The sequence below is a fragment of the Rhinoderma darwinii genome, chromosome 10, assembly GCF_050947455.1.
Source record: "Rhinoderma darwinii isolate aRhiDar2 chromosome 10, aRhiDar2.hap1, whole genome shotgun sequence".
Taxonomy (NCBI): Eukaryota; Metazoa; Chordata; class Amphibia; order Anura; family Rhinodermatidae; genus Rhinoderma; species Rhinoderma darwinii.
The window spans coordinates 48,032,078-48,058,504 of record NC_134696.1 but is presented as its reverse complement, the minus strand read 5'-3'; the positions used below and the strand labels follow the sequence as shown (position 1 = coordinate 48,058,504).

The 26,427-nt window shown below is 41.4% G+C and overlaps 1 protein-coding gene and 1 long non-coding RNA gene across 2 annotated transcripts in view; one reads left to right on the top strand and one right to left on the bottom strand.

Annotated features, from left to right (window-relative positions):
• Nucleotides 1-2,744, top strand: part of LOC142662039 (uncharacterized) — an 82,935-nt gene extending 80,191 nt beyond the window's left edge. The window contains exon 3 of the long non-coding RNA XR_012850863.1: nucleotides 2,580-2,744. This is a non-coding gene — a long non-coding RNA (uncharacterized LOC142662039). The remainder of the gene's footprint in view (nucleotides 1-2,579) is intronic.
• SLC17A7 (solute carrier family 17 member 7) overlaps nucleotides 1-26,427 on the bottom strand; it is a 130,550-nt gene that overhangs the window by 98,472 nt on the left and 5,651 nt on the right. The window lies entirely within an intron of this gene.

The following is a 26,427-nucleotide window of genomic DNA, read 5'->3' as shown; positions in this document are numbered from 1 at the left end:
GCGGCAGCGTCCTTAACGGCTGAAATTACGGGGCTATTTTCAGGAGAAAACAGCCCCGTCATTTCAGCCGTAACGGCATGTGAAGGCGCTTGAACGCCGCGTCCCTTACGGGCGTAACTGGAGCTGGTTTTCCATGGAGTCCATGGAAAACGGCTCAATTTACGTCTGAAGAAGTGACATGACACTTCTTTGGCGCGGGCGTCTATTTACGCGCCGTCTTTTGACAGCGACGCGTAAATATACGCCTCGTGTGAACAGACAAACGCCAGCCCATTGCTTTCAATGGGCAGATGTTTGCCAACGCTATCGAGGCGCATTTTCGGACGTAATTCGAGGCGTAAAATGCCCGAATTACGTCCGTAAATAGGCCGTGTGAACATACCCTTATGGACATAAGGAACAGCCCCAGAGTCCCTGGGCAGAGCGCTAGTAGAAGATCTTCCCGGGGACTCCAGCCCTGGGAAAGCTCCACTCCCCGGGCGATGTATCCCACTATATGCCATACAGTCGGATACGTTTTGGCTAAATTGAGCAAAATCCAGGGCATTAACCGGTCACTGTAAATGACATCATCACCAAAATCGGTTAACGTGTATAATGTACAAACATGAGCGCCACACTTTCCGATGTCCACTCCTGGTAATGGAGGTGGGCCCAGACACCTTGACAGTATGGGGCCCAGAAATTCCTGATGCAGTATATTATGCAAGCGATCGCTGGTTCAAGTCCCTTAGGGGGACTAATAAATGAAAAAGTAAAAGGCAGTTAAATAAAGTTTTTTTTAATGTTCGAAAAAAAAAATTTAAAGTTAAAAAAAAAACTTTTTCCATTTTTCCCCTAAGCAATGTTAAAAAAAAAAGTTAACATAACTGATATCGCCACGTCCGTAAAAGTCCGAACTATCACAATGTAGTATTGTTTACCCTGCTTGGTGAACACTGAAAAAATAAATATAGATCAACCCCTTCGGGACAAAGCCATTTTTTGATTTTTCATTTTAGTTTTTCACTCCCCGCATTCCAAGAGCCATAACTTTTTTATTTTTCCGTCAATAGAGTGGTGTGAGGGTTATTTTTTCCGGGAGGAGTTGTAGTTTCTTTTGGTACCATGTATAGTTCCATATAATGTACGGGGAAACTGAAAAAAAATTATTTGCGAGCTTAAGTTGGAAAAAACTGTAAATGCCTTAATTTTTTTTGGGGTTTAGTTTTTACGGTTTTCACTGTGCGGTAAAAATGACAACTTATCTTTATTCTGTGACTCAATATGATTACAGAGATACCAAATGTATATACGGTTTTTATGTTTTACTACTTTTATTGATAATAAACTGTTTGTTAAAAAAAAACAGTTTTGTGTCGCCACATTCTGAGAACCGTAACTTTGTTATACTTTCACCGATTGAGCCGCGTGAGGGCTTATTTTTTGCGGGACAGGCTGTAGTTTTTATTGGTAGAATTTTTTGGTATGTAAAACTTTTGGTACCGATTGCTGGTACAATATACTGCAATACTAACCTATTGCAGTATATTGTCATTATTACAGGCATCTGTAAATCGCTTAACAGAGGCAAAGTGAAGGCAGCCCTGGGGGCCTTCATTAGGCCCCTGGGCTGCCATAACAACCGTCATCACACCCCGATCTCACTGCGGGGGGAGCAATGAGCCGCCCCCCTCTTTTCAAGGCCGCAGATTCTGCGGTTGCGATTGACCGCAGCATTTGAGGGGTTAAACAGCAAGGAACTTCTCCCCGCTTTTAGTTCTGGGTGTCGGCTGTAAAATACAACTGACACCTGTAGCATATAGAGTGTGCTCCAAACATCACCACCCGCGCCCGAACGTAATAGCACGTCTGGGTGCGCAAAGGGGTTAAACACCCAAATTGCTGTTTTTTAGTCATTTTAGCTCTCCAGAAAAATTGAATAAAAAGTGATTAAAAAGTTGCATGTACCTCACAATGGTACCAATAAAAACTACAGCTCGCCCCGCAAAAAAAAGCCCTCCCATCGCTCAATCGAATACATTTTTTATAAAAATGGTAAAACATAAAAAAACATATAAATTTGGTATCGCCGTAATCGTACCAACCTGTAGAGTAAGGTGAACATGTCGTCTTTACTGCCTGTTGGACGCCGTAGAAACAAAACCCCCAGAAAAGTCACTGTTTTATGCCCATTTCACCCCACAAATATTATTTATTCAGCTTCCCAGTACATTATGCGGTACACTAAATGGTGCCATGAAAAACGTTACCTTGTCACACAAAATGTCGATGGAAAAATAAAAAAGTTATGGCTTTTGGAAGGCGTGGAGGAAAAATTGAAAATGAAAAACGAAGATTGTCCGTGTCCTTAAGGGGTTAAGATGGGCATAGCCTCTTGCCAGCACGTCTCCAGCTTTTTAGTAAATGTAAAATAGTGACAAAATTATGGAATATATCTGCCTACTGACACACATAGCAAAGTGTAGATGTGTCATCAGCCATTTTGTGATCTCTTACTATGGAATACAAAATGGTTCCCTGATTGTTTCTGAATGTCAAGTTTGGAAATGTTAACTTTTTTTCTTGTTATGTTTCAGTTTAAAAATGGCTCATTAACAGCTGTGAAATCTTTCACTTTCACATCACAGCTGAGAAAAGAACCTGAAAATGGGAGAAAAAAATTCTCACTTCTCACGTATCAACTATTTATAATGCAGATTAAAGGGGCCGGAGGAAAATATCTCTTCATCTATCCAGTGACGGCGAAGCAATACTATTACTATGTCTCTAAGTTATTCCATTTATTAGACGTACATTTCACATCTACAGATATAATATCTGATTATCACCGCACTGTTTATCTGTAAAAAGGTATAAATACTGTGGTTTATATAGACAGATAATATACAAATGTCGATAAATAAATGATCTATTCCTGTATCTCATATCTATCTATCTATCTATCTATCTATCTATCTATCTATCTATCTATCTATCTATCTATCTATCTATCTATCTATCTATCTATCCTTATCTTATATCTAACTATCTCACATCTATCTATCTATCATATATCTATATAATATAGTATATAGTGGTTTATATAGAAATATATAATGATACAAATGTTGATCCATAAATGAACTATCTATCTAAAAAGGAAAAAGAAGAGCAGCACAAAAAGATGGAAAAAGATAAAGCTGTGTGTGCACAAGCCTCAGGACTTCAGCCTCCAGTCCCACATTTCTATATCTAAATATATATATATATGCTAGAGAAAGGCCCATGGGGCTGAAACATTGCATTCACATATGGGTGAATAAAACTTATTTCACTACCTTGAAATAAGTGATGCCTATTCAAATTCAAATTCAAATTCAAAGAAGCTTTATTGGCAGGACCAAATACATATTAGCATTGCCAAAGCAAGTAAGAAGTAAGGGAATGAGGGATAGGGACTGAGGGCTTGGGGATAGGGACATATCTAGGGTCGGGGTTATACAAGTCCATGGCATATCATGTCTCTCTCAGTTTATGGCATGCAGTGACATATTGTGCCGCTGTGCCCACTGTGGTTTCCTCTTCACCCAGCAGGATGTAGAGTTTCTCTTCCTCTTCCATGGAGCTGAAGTCCGGTAAGAGATCAGAGAGTCTCCTGAAGTGAGTGTCCCTTACTGCTGAGTATTTGGAGCAGTGTAGCAGGAAGTGGGCCTCATCCTCCACGGCCTCCTGGTCGCACTGTTGGCACAGTCGGCTCTCCCTGGGCTTGTAGGTCTGTCTGTGGCGCCCGGATTCGATGAGCAGGTTGTGGGCGCTCAGTCTGTAGCGGCTCAGGATCTGTCTGTCTCTGTGATTTGGCAGTTTCTCCAGATATGGCGCCAGTTTATATTCCCGCTGTAGACTCCGGTATATTGTCAGTTTCTGGGATGTCTTTATGTCGTTCCTCCAGTCACTGATATATTCCTCTTGGCCTTTGTTTATTGTCTTCTTGATTTCGGCTTTTGTGAGGCCGCGCTGGGTGACATTTTCTTCAGGCCGGGTCAGGGTGAGATGTTCTGGGGGGCCTGGTTTACCTGGGACCCCTTGGTGTAACAGGGCTTTATGGTGATAGGAACTTTGCCTGCTGCTGTGTAGATGGGCCCAGAATGATAGCGCCCTCTTCTGGATTGTGAGGTGTAGTGGGAATCTGCCCAGTTCTGCCCGACAGGCACTATTTGAGGTGCTCCGATGGACTTGGAGAAGGTGTTTGCAGAATTCTAGGTGGAAGATTTCTGTTGGGCTGGAATCCCACCTTGACCAGTCTGGGTATGTGTCCGGACCCCAGACTTCACTGGCATACAGGAGGATTGGGGAGATGATGGAGTCAAAGATTTTCAGCCAGACCGTCACTGGTGGTTTGAGATGATAGAGTTTTCGTCTGATGGCATAGAAGGTTTTGCACGCCTTGTCTTTCAGAATCTCTATGGCTTGTTTAAAGCTTCCTGATTGGTTGATTTCTAGGCCCAGGTAAGTGTACCTGTCGGTCGCTGTGATTGTGGCGTTATTTAGTGTGAAGGTCGGGTGCCTGGGGGATTTTGAGTTTCTCTTCTGGAACACCATGATGTTGGTTTTCTTGGCATTGATGGGTAGTGCCCACGTGGAGCTGAATTTTTCTAGGATTTGCAGGTTGTCTTGGAGACCTTTCTCGGTTGGTGATAGTAACAGAAGGTCATCTGCATACAGCAGGAATTTCACCTGGGTGTCATGGAGGGCGAGACCTGGTGCTGAGGAGGATTCCAGAGCTGTGGCCAGTTCATTGATGTAGATGTTGAAGAGCGTTGGACTGAGGCTGCAGCCTTGTCTGACTCCTCGGCTCTGCTGGAAATCAGCCGTTCTTCTCCCGTTCACCTTCACGCTGCATCTGTTCTCTGTGTAGGAGCTTCTGATGACGTCATAGGTTTTACCTCCTATTCCGCTCTCCAGCAGTTTCAGGAATAGGCCCGGGTGCCACACTGAGTCAAAGGCCTTCTTAAAGTCCACAAAACAGGCGTAAATCTTCCCATGCTTTGTATTGTGGACGTGGCTCTTGATGAGGCTGCGCAGGGTGTAGATGTGGTCAGTGGTGCGGTGGTTTGGCATGAACCCAGCTTGGCTTTGGTGGAGGACATTGTGCTGGGAGAGGAAGCTGAGGATTCTCTTATTCAGGATGCTGCTGAACAGTTTCCCCAGGTTGCTGCTGACACATATCCCTCGGTAGTTGGCCGGGTCGTACCTGTCCCCACTCTTGTGGATTGGTGTTATAAGGCCTTGGTTCCAGATTTGCGGGAAGTAGCCGGCACTCAGCACTATATTAAATAGTTTTACTATTGCGGCCTGTATTTCTGGCGGGCTGTGTTTTATCATTTCTGGTGAGATTCTGTCTAGGCCGCTGGATTTTTTACACCTTATGTCTGAGGTTCTCTCTGTTACTTCTTGCAGTGTTATTGGTGTATCCAGGGGGTTTTGAGAATCTTTAAGTGTTTCCTCCATCGCCTTCAATTTTGATATTATTTGTTTTTGTTCTTGGCTTTGTTCTTCTTTCGGGATATCTTTGTAGAGGTCCCTGAAATATTGGAGCCAGATGTTGCCATTTTGAATATGAAGGTTGTTTTTCTTGCAATTTTTGCCCATGTGTTTCCATAATTCCCAGAACGAGTTGTCATGGAGGGCATCTTGGAGTTGGGTAAGTTTGGTGGAGATGTGCCTTTGTTTTTTCTTTCGGAGGATGGTCTTGTATTGCCTCTGTATGTTGCTGTAGGCCTCCTTCAGACCGGTGTTGTTTGGGTCTCGGTGCTTCTTATTTGAGGCATTTCTTAGGGTCTTCCGTACTTCTTTGCACTCACGGTCAAACCAACCGTTATATCTATCTATCTATCTATCTATCTATCTATCTATCTATCTATCTATCTATCTATCTATCTATCTCATATCTATCTATCTATCTCATATCTATCTATCTATCTCATATCTATCTATCTATCTATCTATCTATCTCATATCTATCTATCTATCTATCTATCTCATATCTATCTATCTATCTATCTATCTATCCATCCATCCATCCATCCATCCATCCATCCATCCATCCATCCATCCATCCATCCATCCATCCATCCATCCATCCATCCATCCATCCCTCTCTCTCTCTCTCTCTCTATCTATCTATCTATCTCATATATATCTATTTATTTATTTATCTATTTCACAAATTAAAATTTAAATCCAATCCTTTTTTAACAGGACCAAAAACATTTTAGCCTTACCAAGGTGAACAATTGAAAGATAGCGGATATAATGGGCATATCTTTCTCTGGATGTAGAGACATAAGGGCGGACAGAAAATGGAGGACTATGGGGGCTGAAATTGTACATCCCACCATTATCATAAGCAATTACAACTACCATGTACATGAATTTAACCAATTAGAGCCATTGGTGCTCACCCAACAAGAATCTATCTATCTATCTATCTATCTATCTATCTATCTATCTATCTATCTATCTATCTATCTATCCATCCATCCTTCCATCCATCCCTCTCTCTCTCTCTATCTATCTATCTATCTATCTCATATCTATCTATCTATCTATCTATCCATCCATCCATCCATCCATCCATCCCTCTCTCTCTCTCTCTCTCTCTATCTATCTATCTCATATCTATCTATCTATCTCATATCTATCTATCTATCTCATATCTATCTATCTATCGATCTATCTATCCATCCATCCATCCATCCATCCATCCATCCATCCATCCATCCATCCATCCCCCTCTCTCTCTCTCTCTCTATCTATCTATCTATCTCATATATATCTATTTATTTATTTATCTATTTCACAAATTAAAATTTAAATCCAATCCTTTTTTAACAGGACCAAAAACATTTTAGCCTTACCAAGGTGAACAATTGAAAGATAGCGGATATAATGGGCATATCTTTCTCTGGATGTAGAGACATAAGGGCGGACAGAAAATGGAGGACTATGGGGGCTGAAATTGTACATCCCACCATTATCATAAGCAATTACAACTACCATGTACATGAATTTAACCAATTAGAGCCATTGGTGCTCACCCAACAAGAATCACTTCTGTCAGTTTGTACAGAATGAAACACCATCTGTCATTATTACAGTTAATGAGCAAGTAATCCAAATAACCTACAGATTTTACATCGTCCCAGGAAACCTGAATGTCTGTGCGACAATTGCTTAAATTAATTCAGGAGCATATAGTATATAAAAACTGGTGGAGCATTAACTGTGTTGATGTATATTCACATGAAGCAGTTATGGCATTGCCCATCATTGGACCCACCCATCCACATGAGTGTTAAACACAATCCTTCCTTACTCTTTGTTGCCATTAAAAATGTGCAAAATTAACTGAATGTGCGCCAAATACTACTGCATAAAATGTCACACAAGTATCAGAAAATAAACACATTTTTTAACATGTCAACTTTCTGATGGATATGCCTGATCTGAGCTGTCCGAAAAGTTTGCATGTTCCCAAACTGGAAACTGTTGGACATGGGGGTAGTGAGTACACATTTTTGACATAGTACTCATAAAGACAACCTCTTTTTAAAAAGAAGCCCTTGATCTGCTACATGGGGAGAAATATAGTCCTACGTGTCATACCAACCATGTAATGCCTTACATGAGCCAGATCCACCTGTTACTTAGCGGTCCTCCATTCTGCCTAGTAGAGGGAGGCCCCTCTGTAATGTCCATATTCCCTAATATTGCACAAGGACTGGGATTGTCGTTATGAGACATTCCCTTCAAAGTCGTTTTCTGGTTTAATAAGCCCATTTTCAAATATCTGAGTTGACTAAGGCTTCGTTCACATATTTGTAAGGGGCAGGGCGTTGCTAGCACCGGACCTTCGGGGATCTTTGGCCCAGTGTCCCGGATCCCCGACAACTGCCACATTCGGGTCGTAGTGGTCGCAATTGCAACCGGGTCACAGTGGGCGCAATTACGACTGGGCCGCGGCCGCCCACACCGCATCTATAAAAGTTACTATAGTAACTGGGGCCTATGTAATAAAATACACGGGCTCCTGTTACTATAGTAACGACACATACTTACCCATCTATCTTCCCGAGCACAGCAGAAGTCATGATGTATTCTCGCGTCATGACGTCACAACGCTGTGCGCCGCAGATGACGTCACGGCGCTAGATAGTGTCGGGACATCCACTGCATCCGGAGCCGAAGAGGAGGGTAAGTGTAACCTTACGGTCTGCTGGGGTCCTGTATCTAAGCCAGCCTTGAGGTAGGCTTAGATACAGGTTCTAACAGACAGTATCACACATGGGCCCTGTATCTATGCCTACCATATGTTAGTCTTAGATACAGGGACCTGCAGACAGTAATCTTATACTGTATAAGATTACTGTCTGCTGGAGTTCTTTATCTAAGCTTACCTTGAGGTATGCTTAGATATAGGATCTAACAAACCATGTCATACATCGACCCTGTATCTAAGCCTACCACCTGGTATTCTTAGATACATGGCCCATTTCTGATCCTGTCTGATGGCCCCTGTATCTAAGCTTACCACATAGTAGGTTTAGATACAAGGCCCCAGCAGAGTGTAATCTTATACAGTATAAAATTACTGTCTGCTGGGGCCCTGTATCAAAGCCTAACATGGTGGTAGACTTAGATACATGGTCTAACAGACAATATCACACATGGGCCCTGTATCTAAGCCTACCACATGTGTTACTCATTTTAATAGTCGTTGGACTACTTGGGATTAGAGGACTACTTCGAATATGGCTTTTTTTATTTTCAATATAATGGTTAATGAGGATTGTGTGTGGGGTTTTTATTTCAATAAAATATTTTATCTATGTCTTTGTATTTTCTTTTAAACTTTATTACTACAGCCTTAGTAATGGCCGCTGGCTGATAGCCGGTGCAGAGGCTAACACTAACCCTCATTATTACCCTGGTACCCACCGCCACCAGGGGTACTGGGAAGAGCCGGGTAGGATCCAGTACCTGACCATCTGTAGCGATGGCCGGGCACTGGGGCGGCCGCAGTCTGGTATTCTTACGCGGGGAAAGGCCAAAAACAGTGGCCCTTCCCACCCTGGTAATGCTAGCCTGCTGCTGCTATGTTGTATCTGGCTGGTTATGAAAATTGTGGGGGACCCTACGTAATTTTTTTACAAAATATATTTATTTTTTAATAAATAATTGGAAAAAACAACAAGCCCCCCCCCCCCCCCCCATTTTTCATAACCAGCCAGATACAACAAAGCAGCAGCTGCAGGCTAGCATTACCAGAAAACTCATACATATTTATCAAATGAGTTGCAAAATGACTAGAAAATATAGTCAAGACATTGACAAGGTTAGAAATAATGATTTTTATTTGAAATAATAATTTTCTCCTTCAAACTTTGCTTTCGTCAAAGAATGCTCCATTTGTAGCAATTACAGCATTGCAGACCTTTGGCATTCTAGCTGTTAATTTGCTGAGGTAATCGGGAGAAATTTCACCCCATGCTTCCAGAAGCCCCTCCCACAAGTTGGATTGGCTTGATGGGCACTTCTTGCGTACCATACGGTCAAGCTGCTCCCACAACAGCTCTATGGGGTTGAGATCTGGTGACTGCGCTGGCCACTCCATTACAGATAGAATACCAGCTGCCTGCTTCTTCCCTAAATAGTTTGTAAAGGATATGCCAGACACAACTTCTGTGTCGACGCCCATAGGTAATCAGTCTGCACCTGCTTCTATGCATGTGAGACTGACTCCATCTTCCACCACCCAGGATGGCAGGCTTAGGAGTGGGAGAGCCTATCACAGCCTGGCCAGACGGAGCTAGCTCCCACCCTCTGTCTATTTATACCTGCCTTTCCTGTTCCTCCTTTGCTTGTGATTCTTCTCTGTTGGTTTCCTGGCCCTGCTGCAGCTTCTTGAACTACTGATCCTCTGCTTGTGATTGACCTTGGCTTTTCTGACCACTCTTCTGCTCTGCGTTTTTGTACCTCGCTCATCTCCTGGTTTGACTCGGCTCGTTCACCTCGCTTGTTGCTCATGGTGTTCCCGTGGGCAACTTCCCCATTTCCCTGGCTTCTTTGTACCCTTGTCTGTTTGTCTGTCATGCACCTATTGAGTGTAGGGACCATCGCCCAGTTGTACCCCGTCGCCTAGGGCGGGTTGTTGCAAGTAGGCAGGGACTGAGTGGTGGGTAGATTAGGGCTCACTTGTCTGTTTCCCTAACCTGACATTACATAGTTCTTGCATAATTTGGAGGTGTGCTTTGGGTCATTGTCCTGTTGTAGGATGAAATTGGCTCCAATCAAGCGCTGTCCAAAGGGTATGGCATGGCGTTGCAAAATGGAGTGATAGCCTTCCTTATTCAAAATCCCTTTTACCTTGTACAAATCTCCCACGTTACCAGCACCAAAGCAACCCCAGACCATCACATTACCTCCACCATGCTTGACAGATGGCGTCAGGCACTCTTCCAGCATCTTTTCAGTTGTTCTGCGTCTCACAAATGTTCTTCTGTGTGATCCAAACACCTCAAACTTCGATTCGTCTGTCCATAACACTTTTTTCCAATCTTCCTCTGTCCAATGTCTGTGTGCTTTTGCCCATATTAATCTTTTCCTTTTATTAGCCAGTCTCAGATATGGCTTTTTCTTTGCCACTCTGCCCTGAAGGCCAGCATCCCGGAGTCGCCTCTTCACTGTAGACGTTGACACTGGCGTTTTGCGGGTACTTTTTAATGAAACTTTTGAACGGTAGTGTATATACACACACACATACATATACATACGCGCACACACATTTTTTTTGGGGGGTGGACATATGTTAGTACGAGGATACTTACTTCTGGGGCCCTGTATCTAAGTCTATCATGTGTGATACTGACTGCTGGGGCCCTGTATCTAAGTCTATCATGTGTGATGCTGTCTGCTGGGCCATGTATCTAAGCCTATCATGTGTGATACTCTCTGCTGGGGCCATGTATCTAAGCCTATCATGTATGATACTATCTGCTGAAACAAGGTGGGTATGTGGGACTACCTACAGGGGACTGCATGGCACTGTCCACAAGGGGGATGTATGGCAGGGGAACTGTGTGTGGAACCATACAGGGGGTTTGTGAAACTATATACAGGGGGCATTGTGTGTGGAACTCTCTACAGGTGTCTTTGATTAGAGACCCGAGACATAACTTTGCTTATGGCCCCAGAAATGACAAATTTGCCCCTGAGGGTTAGTACAAGGATACTTACTGCTTGGGCCCTGTATCTAAGGCTACATTCACATGAGTGTGACAGATTTACGTGCAGAAAAACATGTGCATAAATCTGGTCGTGTGCATTGCGTTTTGCATCAGTGTGCTTTGCGTGTGGCATGTGTGTTTCACGCAATGCAAGCACTTTTGTTTTCAATACAAGGGTATGTTCACAAGGAGTGTTTTCGGCTGTTTTTCTGAAAAATCGGAAGCAGAATGCCTACTAACATCTACTAATTGATTTCAATGAGAAAATGGCGTTCTGTTCCGACGGGGCATGTCACTTCTTCAGCCGTTTTTGGAGCCGTTTGTCATAGATTCTATAGAAAAACAGCTCCAAAAACGGCTGCTAAAAACGCAGCGAAAAACGTGACTTTACTTGAAAACAGCTCCGTATTTTAAGACGTTTTTGCTTAAGCATGTGAACATACCCTAAGAGGGAGGAATACCTCTGCTCATGTGTTAGCTGGAGCTGAAAGCAGCTACAACGTGTGTCTCTCGCTTTAGAGGTCCTGTCATACCCATGTACTACATGGACAGTCTATTGATTTCAATGAGAATTGTGTAATGCTTCATTTCCCCTGCGATGGCGCTGCAGAGAAATTGAATATTTGCTGCTAGGTTCCCTCATTGATTACAGCTGACCTTTGAGGTCCCAACTGTAAGACATCCTTTGAGTAGCTTATTATTGGGGGACCCTTCTCATAAATCAGACAACTCCTTGAATGAGGTCGTGAGCAGGTGGTCCTAATAGGCTATATAAAAAAGAAGGTACAGTATCTGAAAGCAGTCAACCCTTTAAGAATGAGAGCCTGGTTACAGCTCATAAATATCTATATATATCGGCAGATTTTTCTCTGAATATTTGACTCCACTTCCCTGTCAATTCCTGACATTTGTTTAGTCAGCAGCTCTCAGGTGGAGTTGTTAATGAAGTGTTTCATTATTTTTTCTCTTGCAGGGGTCCTGCGTTGCAGGGAGTGTGAACAGATGGTGCTGGCACCGAGATCTTCAGGAAGTCGAGAAGAAGTGTAGCAGACCCCCACTCTTATAAAATATGCATCAGGACATCCAGCAAGCCCATACACATCCTATAAATAAATCATCTCACATGAAGGCGCGGGGGGCTGCTCTTACACATTAAAGCTGAGCTCTCCCTTTGTAAGGTTTCAGTGAAGAAAGGAGCATCCTAATCTAACCACAGAATTCACTATGAAATATCCCAGAGGTTTTTACACTGTATTCCTAATGTACTGTATAATGTACCGAAATGAGCGCAGCAGCAAACTGGTACAGCAGCCTGTGTTCTGGAACAGTGACAGGGAAAACACAGGGGAAAGGAATACTAAGTGGAAGGAGGACTGTAGACAGCAGCTCCCAAGTCACCTTCTTTATGCTCTATGGAAGGATTGATAATTGACTGTAATACAGTGTTTAGACTGTCAGAGCATGATGGGAGTTGTAGTTTCAAATCAGGTTGAGGAAACATTGTTATAATATATTACACTCAGTGGTTTGCATTGTTGTCCTGCGGCACTGGAGTCCTGGGACTCCCACCCTCCATAATGGTACTGACAGGTTAATGGGCTTCTTGTGAAACAGGATTGTAAGCCCCTTTGGGTACAGTAAGTATTGACAATCTTCGTACAGCGCTGCGGAATATGTTGCCGTTTCATAAGCAACAGGAAATAAATTCTGTGTATAATGTAAACCCCAATAAGAAATGTAGACAGGTTTTTATTTCTCCAAATGTTTTGGTTTTCTTCCCCCATCCCTGTATAGAAATATCCTGGCCAAGGCAAAGTGACTTGTTGGCACCCCTTCTGCACATGCCCTGGTAGCCCCCGCTAGCTATGTCCCTAACCCCAATAGTAGTCTAATTTATTTATGAGGACAAAGCTAGCTAGAGTAGTGACTTTCTTCAATTTGTCATAAAAAAAACCCACAACCCTAGTGATTGGGCATGTGTGCTGGGTATGTGGGTGCTCCACTGGCACCAGCAGCAAGAGTTAAATAGCATTTAAATAGGTCCTCTTTGAGGCTGAGTCACATGTACATGGCCCTCCAGTCTTTTTACCCTTCTACAGTATGTAGTGCAAAGACACCAGAGGGAAACTGATGATGCAACTGAACCCATAGATCCATGTGTCTGGTGGCATCAGTCTTTTGTTAACCCAGCCTTAGTTACCATGTTACCATGGTGACACATAGGTCAGCATAGGAGCTGTAGGCACAAAATAGTAGAATTTTTTTTAAATTAAGACTATTTGAAAAGTTGCTTCATTTTTTATTCTTGAGCAATAACAAAACAGTTGCAAAAGTGTACATACCCTTTAAGGACAACTGCCCTTATTCCCTCATCACTAGCTGCAATAAATAAAAAATAAAAATGTGTATACTGCACTAATCTGCAGAAATTACTCAATGTATACAGACTGCCTCCAGCTGACGATATCATTGTAACCAGGTTAGAACCATGAATCATCTTGCTAATTTAAATAAAATCTAAGCATAAGCCAAATCCTTAATCCTGCCCTCTCATCTATTGAAATCCATTTATTCCAAAATGTTATCAATTGATTTTTACCATCAGTTATAAGTTACTATCAGTTCAGGACATGAAAATATATTGTGTACAGTCATTAAATTGTTAACTTGTGTTACCATGGATCTAATACTTAAAGGGGCTCTCCAGAAATATAAAATTAGCCTTTAAATCACTGAACATTAGACATTCATAATACATTTTTCATATGATACATCTGTAGGGATCTTTGTACAAATCCCATGCATATGGATGAGACATATGTAACCACAAAGCTGTGATATACTATAGATGGTATATTGAAGACATCTTGGAATTATATAGTCTTCTTGTAGGGTTCAGACCTGTTTCCCGGCCTTCTCAGCAGCAAAGTGTTAGGAAACGTCTGTTCCTTTAATGATAGCCATGACTACTAGTTTAGCTTCTGGACGGTTCTGGTTTTCCTTGTTGAGCCTATCCCACTTCTCTGTCTTTCTTCCTGTCACGTGTAAGGGTGGAGTATTTATACCTGGCTTCCTCCCCTCTTTTTTTGCTTGTGAATTTCCTTGTCTTCAGGTGTTTTGATCAAGCTTCTGACAATACCTTATACCTTGACTTTTTGGAAACTGACCTTGACTTGTCTCTGGATAACCCCTTGTTTACTGATTTGGAATATCTGCTCCTGGCTGGTTATGACCTCTGCTATATCTGTTAACCACTTGCTTACTGATTTGGACTTTCTGTTTACCCTCTGGCTGTCTGGTTATCCTGTTCAGGTTTGCCTGCTTTGCTCCTCTTATCCAATACTGAACTCTGCTAAAACAACCTGGATTCTATGCAGCAAAAACCATCCTACTTTGCGGTGGGCTCTGGTGAAAACCATAGAGTAGCCTTAGACTCTGTTTATTAGAGTTGTGACGGATTTGAGGTTGCGGATTCATTTGCTCGCCCACTTCCGCCATTTTCCAGCAGCCTTTTTGGGAATCGCTTGCCTAGCAATTCCATATAGAGAATTGCTTAACCAGTGTTTCCGTAACAAAAAGCCTTTATCCACCAGGTTATCGTTCAGGTGATATGACATACCTTGTCTTTGTGTTGTATCCTTTGAGTCTGGTGTTTTCTATTTTTGAATCTCCTTTACCATTTTTTTTTCACCTATATTTTATAGGATGCACTGCACCCTGGCTATATACGCCAACCCATGTCTCAGAGCAATGCTGGAACAAATGTGCCTGTTACCATTCTGCCAAGAAATCCTGTGTCCAACCCAAGCCCTTTGGTCCTGAAGCTCCATTTTGTTGAAGCCTTGTGCTCCAGAAGCCAATGTTGCCGAGGCTCTGTGTTTCGTAAACCGATGTGTACCTTTAGCTCTGTGAACCTCAATGTTCCTGTATCAGCAGTCTATTGTCCAGCACAATATCTCGGTTCCTAAAGTTCTGGGTTCCTGAGGCTCCATGCTTCTTTATGTTTCAGTAGCTCCATGACCTTGATAAAGTGTCCTGTTCAAGCTCTGTATTCCTGAAAACCTGTCCCTGTTGCCCAGTATTTAGCCCCGGTGTAACCTTCTCCCTGGACCCAATCTTGACATTCCTGTCCTTATCTTCATACCTCTGCCTGTTATCACAGTCAGGTTTCAGCTACTTGGATTTTGCCTGCTGACCGATATAAGAACCCTACTCAATTTGAACTTTATTCACCAGGTTGCACTAACTATACCTTGTGCTCCAGAGTCGTAAAAATGTCCTTGCTGTTATCGTGGGCACTGGGCCTAAGTTTATTACACTTCTTCTTGGTATTTTTAACTATTTAATTGTTGCTAATGGGGATATTAACAGATCTATCGATGTGTGTCTCGCCAGCCTTTTATTTCTATTGATGAGAGGCACCAATCATTTTGATGAGCCCTAAATTACTAGTCACAGCTGAAGGTTTGCTAGAGTTGCATCCAGTCCAGGCAATCCTTTGTAATCTTAGGGTATGTGCACACGAGAAGTGCCTTTTACGTCTGAAAAGACAGACTGTTTTCAGTAGAAAACAGCTGCGTCGTTTCAGACGTAAAAGCTCCTCGCATTATGCGAGGCGTCTTTGTCGCCTGTAAGCGTGAGCTGCTCTTCATTGACTTCAATGAAGAACGGCTCAAATTACGTCTCGTTTACGTCTGAAAATAGGTCGTGCGAACCCAGCCTTAACATTCTAGACTCCATCCCGATACATTTTACTTAAAATGATATATTGTAACAAACTATCAGGACAAGAGAGAGATTTGTACTGCTGTATTTAGCTCACTAGTCACAACTCACTGTACTTGATACAATTTAAAGAGGCTCTGTCACCAGATTTTGCAACCCCTATCTGCTATTGCAGCAGATAGGCGCTGCAATGTAGATTACAGTAACGTTTTTATTTAAAAAAAACGAGCATTTTTGGCCAAGTTATGACCATTTTTGTAGTTATGCAAATGAGGCTTGCAAAAGTCCAAGTGGGTGTGTTTAAAAGTAAAAGTCCAAGTGAGTGTGTATTATGTGCGTACATCGGGGCGTTTTTAATACTTTTACTAGCTGGGCGCTTTGAAGAGAAGTAACATCCTCTTCTCTTCAGAACGCCCAGCTTCTGGCAGTGCAGATCTGTGACGTCACTCACAGGTCCTGCATCGTGACGGCCACATCGGCACCAGAGGCTACAGTTGATTCTGCAGCAGCATCAGCGTTTGCAGGTAAGTCGATCTTACCTGCAAACGCTGATGCTGCTGCAGAATCAACTGTAGCCTCTGGTGCCGATGTGGCCGTCACGATGCAGGACCTGTGAGTGACGTCACAGATCTGCACTGTCACAAGCTGGGCGTTCTGAAGAGAAGAGGATGTTACTTCTCATCAGAGCGCCCAGCTAGTAAAAGTATTAAAAACGCCCCGATGTACGCACATAATACACACCCACTTGGACTTTTACTTTTAAACACACCCACTTGGACTTGTGCAAGCCTCATTTGCATAACTACAAAAATGGTCATAACTTGGCCAAAAATGCTCGTTTTTTAAAAATAAAAACGTTACTGTAATCTACATTGCAGTGCCTATCTGCTGCAATAGCAGATAGGGGTTGCAAAATCTGGTGACAGAGCCTCTTTAAGCAAACACTCAGCTGTGAGAAGTATTAGGTCTGTATCAGACTTTGGATGTTAACAAAAAAATTTCATTGCCTGACAAACAGAATAGGTTCTGGGATCTGTATTACTTTATCAGGTCTGTATTTAAGGGTTTGGTCTGGGGTCTGTATATAATCTGTGGTCTGTATTAATTTAGGGGATCTGGTGTGAGGCCTGTATTTGAAGGGGCTTATATGCACTATTTGTAATTTAAATGCAGTAGTTTGGGGGAGTGCAGCATAAATGGGAAAAAAATGTAAAAAAATATTTAAGAATCGCCAACACTAACCCTTTAAGCTTTATTTATATAAAATCTAAAAACCTATTTAATGCTGAAAAAACTGTTGATTAAATGTTATCTTTTTACAATACAGAATTTAAACGATTTTTTTACTGGATTTCTCCGTTAGTAAATTTACTACCGCATCTTTCTCTTTCTTGCATATGAATTTTATGCTGCTGTCAGCAATCTATACGGGATACTTTTAGCTCTCATACAGCCAGCATTGTTATAATATGTATATTAAACTTAATGTTTGCTGAATCTATATTGTTTGCACTGAGACAGATCATTTTTCCATTTCCCGTACTGACCACATAAAATCCATGATCTGTAATACTAATGACCTTGAATAGTAGTTTGGTCTAGATCAGAAGAACAATCCTTTGGGAATTGTTTTAAAATGGGTTACTACTATTTCCCAGTAATATCATGAGACCTAAAAGAAATATCATAGCACATGAAAAGTTCTTCTCTTTTATATTGATAATTGATAATGATATCCAGAAAAATGTCAGATGTCATCTGCCCCTCTTATGCTGTTGACAAGTAAATAAGCAAAAAGGAAGGAGAAAATCTTATAATATTATACTTAAAGGTTATGTCCACCTTTTCAACCAATTTTTCATTGCTCTAATGCATCACCAATAAAAAATTAAGTAACTTTGCAAAAAGTCATAATTAAAAATATCCTACCATTTGGTGTATACAGCTCCTATGTAGACCTACTGTGTCTCCATGGTTATAGACTGCAAACAGCCTCTGTGTAGTCTGATTGAACAGTCATACTCTCTTCCATCCGTCCCCTCTTCTCCATTGCCTACCAAGCGTACATTATTATGAAATATAAAAGAGTATGACTGCAGGGACAGACTACGCAGGGTTTGTTTGTTGTCTGTAACCATGGAGACACATTGGTCTGAATTGGAGCTGTATACACAAAATGATAAAATATTTTTAAGCAAGACTATTGTAAAAGTTGGTTTTTATTTTACTATTTGAGCAAATATATGTATAATAGAGACTTATACAGATACAGATGTTATACTGTCTACATCTGGAGCTATGATCGTGGTATGTTTTTTCAGTATTTTTCGGTAGATTAATGAACATCCTTTATATTTGACTGCACATAAGCAAATGTGAGGAAGCTCATTGCTTGTGCCTAGTGACTAGAGGGTCAGACTTCTGCAACCAATAGTTTTATAAGTACAGTCTTAGGGCGGGTTCACACATGGCGGATTTTCACTTAAATTCCGCTGCGGACACTCCGCAGCGTTAATCCGCAGCGGAGCCGTTTCTCCATTGACTTTCACTTTAATTTCGCAGTGTTCGTTTACACGATGCGTACAATTCCGCTGCGGAGCATAGGCTGCGGAGCGGAATGTGGTGTCCGCAGCATGCTCTGTCTGTTGCGGAGCAGTGGCGGACTGGTTGCGGACTCATGGCGGAATTTCTCCATTGACTTCAATGGAGATTCTAAGTTCCGCAATGAAGTCCGCAGCTGTCATGCACATGTTATGTGTGGTGCGGAGCGTATTGGTTTTTTAACATGACATTTCTTCATTCTGGCTGGACCTATGTATTTCTAGGTCTACAGCCAGACTGAGGAAGTCAATGGGGCTCCCGTAATGACGGGAGCGTTGCTAGGAGACGTCAGTAAATAGTCACTGTCCAGGGTGCTGAAAGAGTTAAGCGATCGGCAGTAACTGTTTCTGCACCCGGGACAGTGACTACCGATCCCAATATACATGTATCTGTAAAAAAACATATAAGTTCATACTTACCGAGAACTCCCTGTTTCTGTCTCCAGTCCGGCCTCCCAGGATGACGTTTCAGTGGAAGTGACGGCTGCAGCCAATCACAGGCCAAGCACAGGCTGCAGCGGTCACATGGACTGGCGCGTCATCCAGGGAGGTCGGGCTGGATGCCGAAGGAGGGACGCGTCATCAAGACAACGGGCGGTAAGTATGAATTTCTTTTACTTTCACTAGGGAAAGTGCTGTCCCTTCTCTCTATCCTGCACTGATAGGGAGAAGGGAAGCACTTTTCCTGCAGTCCGCAGCGGCCAGTCCGCATCAATTTTCTGCACATTTTGTGCAGATCCGCAGCCGTAATCCGCAACCCGGATTAGGTGCGGCATTGATGCGGACAGTTGCGGAGGAATTCCGCCATGTGTGGTCATGCCCTTATAGTGACTGAACCCTGGTGACGCATACGTTATTTCCCGTTTAATACTGTTAAAGCCCCTCTTGCCCTTCGCACACTACAAAGAGCATATGTGAGGACCAATATTCCATTTAAACTGAGAACCTGGGTAGCTAGAGTGCTAAAAGTGTCTGTTTTTTTTTTTAGAAACAGCACCACTCCTGTCCATAGGCTGTGCCTGGGATTGCAACTCAGCCACATTAACTTGGCAATTATGGATTTCACAGATTGTGTATCTTATAGCAGCCCATGTGGGTTACTCTGCTAGTTTTTAGCTATATTTCCATGAAGAAACATTAGTTAAAACATCAGTGTTTGCCATTATTGGGGATTCTATACATATATGGGGCTCCTGTAATAGTAAAGCCCTACCTTCATATATGCCATAACATGACAGCCTATCAATGACAATCTCTATATCTTCTGTATGAATGTGTGCAATACTTAAATCTTGCGTATTGTCAGGGTGTATGCAACACCTTTCATTCATTACTACAGGAGCATAATACAAGATCAAATCCCATTAGTAGCAACCCCTGACGTCAGAACTGATCTCTAATGTTTGAATCATGTACTTGCTCTGCTGACAGACTGACACTCATCAAAGTGAGGAGAGAATTGGTCTCTAACCAGTTTTGAAAGTAGATTTAAAGGTGAATTCCAAGAAACAGGATTTGGTTCCAGTAAAATGACAACACCACTGCCTCTGACAGCTAAAATCATAAACCAGGACAATTTACAGTATTTAAAAATTTATATAACCATAAAAAGCGACCTATTTGATCTTCGTTGGAAACTCCACAACCATTACGTTCAATGTGCATCACAGAGATGTTACCATGGACATGACGATTATAATTAGGAAGTATAATCATTGGTCATATTATATAAATTGCTATCTAGGACTTTGTCTATAAGGTGTGTAAGGGCATGACCACACGTGGCGGATTTCCTCCGCAACTGTCCGCATCAATGCCGCACAGAATCTGCGTTGCAGATTCTGCTGCGGATCTGCACAAAATGTGCAGTAAATTGATGCGGACTAGCTGCTGCGGACTGCGGGAAAAGTACTTCCCTTCTCCCTATCAGTGCAGGATAGAGAGAAGGGACAGCACTTTCCCTTGTGAAAGTCAAAGAAATTCATACTTACCGCCCGTTGTCTTGGTGACGCGTCCCTCCTTCGGCATCCAGCCCGATCTCCCTGGATGACGCGGCAGTCCATGTGACCGCTGCAGCCTGTTATTAGCCTGTGATTGGCTGCAGCCGTCACTTAGACTGAAACGTCATCCTGGGAGGCCGGACTGGAGACAGAAGCAGGGAGTTCTCGGTAAGTATGAACTTCATTTTTTTTTACAGATACATGTATATTGGGATCGGTAGTCACTGTCCAGGGTGCAGAAACAGTTACTGCCGATCGCTTAACTATTTCAGCACCCTGGACAGTGACGATTTACAGACGTCTCCTAGCAACGCTCCCGTCATTACGGGAGCCCCATTGACTTCCTCAGTCTGGCTGTAGACCTAGAAATACATAGGTCCAGCCAGAATGAAGAAATGTCAAGTTAAAAAAGCAAAACGCATCCGCAGCACACATAACATGTGCATGACAGCTGCGGACTTCATTGCGGAATTTAGAATCTCCATTGAAGTCAATGGAGAAATTCCGCCATGAGTCCGCCACTGCTCCGCAACAGACAGAGCATGCTGCGGACACCAAATTCCGCTCCGCAGCCTATGCTCCGCAGCGGAATTTTACGCCTCGTCTAAACGAACACTGCTAAATTAAAGTGTAAGTCAATGGACAAACGGCTCCGCTGCGGATTAACGCTGCGGAGTGTCCGCAGCGGAATTTAAGTGAAATTCCGCCACGTGTGAACCCAGCCTAAAGGTTGTATTCACACACAGTGCCTGGAATTTTAGACGCCCAAAAGATCCCTCTGTCCCATATGAGGAGACTAGTACTATATGATGTGGGATAGTTCAGGGACATGTTGGCATTGGGGCCCAGGAGCCACATGGTACCCTTGTCTATGTCAAGCAGGTAATGAAAGGTTCACCTCTTGAGACATTGAGGCTGGGTTATGAGTTATAATGGATCATTATAAAAAAAAAAAACATACATCCATATTTACAGAACCTTCATTTCCTCTGTATAATCTTTCCTGCTTTTCCAGATTTCAAAGTTAATTCCCTAACAGTGAAACGCTTTCGCCATTGGATTACGCAATTTAGATAGTAATCTCTAGAAAAGGTCAGCACAGATACAACAAAATCTTGACCCTTTTAGTATCCATGAACATGAAGAACAGTCTTATAAATGCCATTTAGTTGGTTTAACAAAATCTGACATTTTAACTTTTGTATCAGATAAGGAAATTATAATCTACTTTTACCTGCATATAATACAATTGTAATGCCCTGATTTAAAGGGGTTATCCATAAAGGAAAACCCTTTTTGTTAGAAGAGTAATCTGGAGATAAACTGATCACAGGGTGTTCTGCTGCTGGGACCCCCAGCAATCAGATGTAATCTGTGGGGGTATCTAGAAGTGAATATAAACTTCCCTGCAGCGCCATCACAGGGGAAATGAAGAATTACACAGCTCCCATTGAGATCATTGTGCTGTTCATGTAAGGCATGGATATGCCAGGTCCTACAGAGTGAGAGATGCTTATTGTAGCTGCACATCACTCTGGCTAATAGATAAGGATCCTCAATGGGAACCCCCCCCATGTCCATTAACTTAGAATTCACTAACAAGTTATTTCAAAACTTTAGATTCTTAACTCTTTTAATTGAACTGCATAGAGTTTTCATTTTACATAGTTACATAGTTGAAAAGGTTGAAGAAAGTATTGATCCAGAGCAGGGCAAAAACCTAGGTAAGGCGGATGCCAATTGCCCCATATTAGGGGGGGAAATTCCTTCCAAACTTCAATGATGGCAATCAAAATCAATGCCTGGATCAACATCCAATCTCCAGATCTAGTACTCATAACTTGTAATATTATATCTTTCAAAAAAGGCGTCCAGGCATATTTATTGAGCCATCACAGCATCCTGTGGCAGACAGTTTAATAGTCTCACTGCTGTTACAGTAAAGAATCCCCATCTATGATGATGGTGAAACCCACTTCCATATAAACGTAGAGGATGCCCCCTTGTCCTTCTTATACACAGGCGCCCAAAATTGTACACAATATTCCATGTGTGGTTTTACTAGTGATTTGTATACAGGCAAAACTATGTTCTTGTCATGAGCATCTTTACCTCTTTTAAAGCATCCCATGTTTTTATTTGCCTTGGCAGCAGCTGCCTGGCACTGGTTGCTAAGATAAAGTTTAATGTCCACCAATATCCCCAAGTCTTTTTCAGTGGCAGTTTTACCTGTTTTTACTATCTAACACATAATTAGAGAACTTGTTTCCTACTGCCCAATTGCATAACCTTATAGGTATCCACATTAAACTTAATTTGCCATTTCTCTGCCCACGTCTCCAGCTTCCCCAAATCCCTCTGTAATATTATACCAATTTTGTATTATAATAATGAACATGGTCTGAGACAGCACAAGTGAGATTTTACATGTTTGGTTTTTTTTTTCTAAATAGCAGGTACTTGAAATTATTTGTTTTACAGATTTCCTTGTGTCTTTAATGATATTTCTGTACAAATGGTAAATGAGTCTCTCACACCTTATTATTACAAACAGGACTATACAACATCTTATCTTTCCTATGTAAAAAAAAAAAAAAAAACTGATTCGAAACTAATCCCAAGACTGGTAAAGCATTGTAAAAAAATCTATATTTTTATACGAGATGCAACACAACTGAAGGATGGAAGTGACACTAGATAGCTCTCTCTCTCTCTCTCTCTCTCTCTCTCTCTCTCTCATATTTTTTTTTTTATAACATATTCACTATCTTTTCTTCTCTCTTTCTAGATATATCCACACTTCTGTCCACAATTCTATATCAATGGACAGTACAGATATCTGTCTAATGATCTATTTATACCCAGGACTGTAACTACAGTATAACCAGGGGGCATCCATAACATCTAGAGGGAAGGTGGTTTCTATATCATCACATACAGGACTCTTTACTGTAAGAGCAGTGAGACTATGGAACACTTTGCCTGACAACTAATTCATAGCGGTTGTTTTGCTTTCTTCTGGATCAACATTGCAGGATAATAGGATGGACCTGTGTCTTTTTCAACCTTATTAACTGTTTTACTATGTTACTATGTTACTCTCTGACCCTTCATTTCTTAACCTCTATCTTTCTCAGTTTCTTGTCTTCCATCCCTTATCATTCTCTTCTCTTTTCTGTTTTCCTTTCCTACTTTCTCTCCCTGTCCCCCATTTCCTTATAACATATATATTTTTTTATAACATATTCACTATCTTTTCTTCTCTCTTTCTAGATATATCCACTCTCTCTCTCTCTCTCTCTCTCTCTCCCTCTCTCTCCCTCTCTCTCCCTCTGTCTCTCTCTCTCCCCCCCCCCCCCCCACTTCTCTCTTTCTTACAGCTCTATATCTATCATTGTGTTCATAGCTGTTGTATAGATGGACTCCTATGGGAGTACAGAGAAATACAATTTTAATTATAATTCCCAGCATGCCCGGGTCAGTCTGGGCCCTAGGCTGAAAGGCAGGATCACCTATGATGTCTTCATATTGTAGGCTAACATGAAAAATAACTGCTCTCCACAAACAGGCACTGCTGAGCTGAAAGCAACATTCTGAACCCCTTTTATGTCTGAGGGGCCTGAGCTGTATTCAGAGCAATGAGAAAGATGGAAACTCTAGAGCTGCTTATAATGATGCACTGAATGCTGCTCATGTATTATTTATCATAGCCATCTGCAAAGTAAATCAAATCAATCTTACAGATTATAGAACAATGCAATCAAAGGAAGGTGCTGAGATTATTGGGGTTTATAAAATAGCTGAAAGTGGGATGGACTGGAAGAAAACAAAAGATGTACATGTGTCTGCACTAAGGATGAAATATATATCATACATCTTTTCTAAATATTATTATCAAACTCTCTCTCTCTCTAATTCACACAAACTAGATAGATAGATAGATAGATAGATAAATAGACAGACAGACAGACAGACAGACAGACAGACAGACAGACAGACAGATAGATAGATAGATAGATAGATAGATAGATAGATAGATAGATAGATAGATAGATAGAGAGAGAGAGAGTGAGTGAGTGAGTGAGTGAGTGAGTGAGTGAGTGAGTGAGTGAGTTTGTATTTTTGCAGCTTGGTACATCTAAAAACATGAAACATAGATAGATAGATAGATAGATAGATAGATAGATAGATAGATAGATAGATAGATAGATAGATAGATAGATAGATAGATAGATAGATAGATAGATAGATAAACAGACAGACAGACAGACAGACAGACAGATAGATAGATAGATAGATAGATAGATAGATAGATAGATAGATAGATAGATAGATAGATAGATAGACAGACAGACAGACAGACAGATAGATAGATAGATAGATAGATAGATAGATAGATAGATAGATAGATAGACGGACAGACAGATAAACAGATGATAGATAGGTAGATAGATAGATAGATAGATAGATAGATAGATAGATAGATAGATAGATAGATAGATAGATAGATAGATAGATAGATAGATAGATAGATAGACGGACAGACAAACAGATGATAGGTAGATAGATAGATAGATTGATAGATAGATAGATAGATAGATAGACAGACAGACAGATAGATAGATAGATAGATAGATAGATAGATAGATAGATAGATAGATAGATAGATAGATAGATAGATAGATAGATAGATAGACAGACAGACAGACAGACAGACAGACAGATAGATAGATAGATAGATAGATAGATAGATAGATAGATAGATAGATAGATAGATAGACAGATAGACGGACAGACAAAGAGATGATAGATAGATAGGTAGATAGATAGATAGATAGATAGATAGATAGATAGATAGATAGATAGATAGATAGATAGATAGATAGACAGACAGACAGACAGACAGACAGACAGATAGATAGATAGATAGATAGATAGACAGACAGACAGACAGACAGACAGACAGACAGACAGACAGACAGACAGACAGATAGATAGATTGATAGATAGATAGATAGATAGATAGATAGATAGATAGATAGATAGATAGATAGATAGATAGATAGATAGATAGATAGATAAACAGACAGACAGACAGACAGACAGACAGATAGATAGATAGACGGACAGACAAAGAGATGATAGATAGATAGATAGATAGATAGATAGATAGATAGATAGATAGATAGATAGATAGATAGATAGATAGATAGATAGATAGATAGACGGACAGACAAACAGATGATAGATAGATAGGTAGATAGATAGATAGATAGATAGATAGATAGATAGATAGATAGATAGATAGATAGATAGATAGATAGATAGATAGACAGACAGACAGACAGACAGACAGACAGACAGACAGACAGACAGATAGATAGATAGATAGATAGATAGATAGACAGACAGACAGACAGACAGACAGACAGACAGACAGATTGATAGAAAGATGATAGATAGATAGATAGATAGATAGATAGATAGATAGATAGATAGATAGATAGATAGATAGATAGATAGATAGATAGATAGATAGACCTTTACTCAGAATAGATCTAAACACTTTGAACAATTTACAGCATTGAAGATTAGAAGACTTTATCCCGCCTGTCGCTTTATTCCTTCAGTATTTCAGCCCTTGGCTATGTAGGTAATGTCATCTATTTATCAGGGGTAGGGGATGTTTTGTCACATATACATGTCAGCGCATGGTGCCCGGTAGATTATAGCTGCAGCACATTGCACCTTGTAATCTGGCTGCGGTCCATCTGAGAGGCGAGCGACATAATCAGGTTACAATGTGTTCTGCAGAAGTGTCCCAGGTTATTAATG